This window comes from Pteropus alecto, unplaced genomic scaffold, assembly GCF_000325575.1.
Source record: "Pteropus alecto unplaced genomic scaffold, ASM32557v1 scaffold5, whole genome shotgun sequence".
NCBI lineage: Eukaryota > Metazoa > Chordata > Mammalia > Chiroptera > Pteropodidae > Pteropus > Pteropus alecto.
In genome coordinates this window covers 14,572,585-14,574,357 of record NW_006441953.1, presented here as the reverse complement: position 1 = coordinate 14,574,357, position 1,773 = coordinate 14,572,585, and positions in this window count along the sequence as shown.

Here is a 1,773-nt window from a genome sequence, read left to right as displayed (position 1 = left end):
TAGGTTTGGGTTTATATATATATATGTATTATATATGTATATGTGTATCATATTTATAAATAGTTTATGCTTCAAGTAAAAAGAGACTCCTAGCTTATTTTCTTTGGAGCATTATGCCAGGCATTGGGGAAAGATCATATATGGATTTTGACCTCAAGGATTTTACTCTTTGGGGGGAGAAAACTACACAAAAATAAATGTGATGCTCAGCAAAGTGTAATAACTGCCATAAAAAAGTACAGATAATTTCAGTGATGAATAACAGAGAAAAAGCGATTGCTTTTAGCAAAATAATGTACATGAAGAACTTAGGTTGTGTGAATTACTTCTGTTGTGTTTATGTCAGAGAATTAAACAGGTTTTCATAGTGTAAGTGGCATTCAGCTACAGAAAAAAAAGAATTTGGATATATGAACATTGAGAAACAGCAGGTATAGCTTAGAAAGATGAATAACAGTGAAAAAAAAATTAAACTCAAGTCAAGTAATATTACAATTGAATGACCATTGAGGACACAAACATACAGAAGGTAAAATGGGGCCAGATTATACAAGGTCTTTTATAATTAACAGGAAGTTATGCATAAGAAAGAGAGTAAAGAAATCAAATGTATAAAATGTGATAGCTAATATGATGAGAAGACAAATTAAAGGAAGGCTTCCAATAAAATAGCCATTAAAACATTAGAGAACAGAATATAGAGAATGACTTATGGAGGCATTGGTGTGTTCAAGTTTTGACAAAATATTTGAGGTAGTTAAAATATTTTAAACCTAGAAGATGACCAGGAATATAGAGAGAAAAGGGAGAATAAAGAATTGCAATCTAAGACAAAGAATCTCTAAGTTATTTAATTGGTTATTAGTAGTAATATAGATACACAAACCGTCCTCATCGGAGTCATTTTTAAAGCCATGACATTTCTGAAACAACTATCATAGAGAAAAACAGAAAAATATTGTGGAGAACAGTTAAACTCAGGGATGTGTGTGTTGGTGGATGGACATAAGGTCCAACATAACAGAGACATTCAGAGAAGGAAAACCAAGACTATAGAATATAGTTTACATTTCTCTAAGGATGTCTAATAATAAGAGAAAGGCAGCTTCAAACGGAATTCATGCCTGAGAGTAATACTCTCTAATAGATAATTTCTGCCTATTTCAATAAAGAAATAAATAGGTAAGTGAGTAAATAAATAATAGTGGTGCTTGCCATTGAGACAATATAATGAGAGGATTCATGGAATATAATTTTGGAAGGGGTAGGTGGCAAGAAATTAGCAAATTGTGCAGAAGGCCAGGTGTTCTCAGCATTAGCAAAGTGGATTTCAGAATTTGTTTTCAAGGCTGTGCAGAGAAAAGCCAAAACATGTAAACACTATTGGTACATATTTTAAGAGAATATTTTTTTACATCAATATTTTGTTAATTTTATGTACCATATTTCTATAAAAATAGAGATTATGTAACAAAAATATATTTTGCCTCCTCCCTTCTAATTTTCTTTCTTAATTTAATTATCAGCAGTATGAACACATAAAACAGACTGACAAGACCCCGGTTTTATATTTTATTGATTGTTATTTCTGTTTCCTCATTCCAGGCAGCCAAAGACTCTCAATTTTATGTATTTTATCTGGATTTTAAAAAGATAATAACCATTTATTATATCTTGAATAATAAATTAGAACCTTACTTGTACACTACTGAGTAATTACTAACTACTAAGTGGTGAAACAATGTTAGTGTTCTTAGTGATATAATTTGGTAT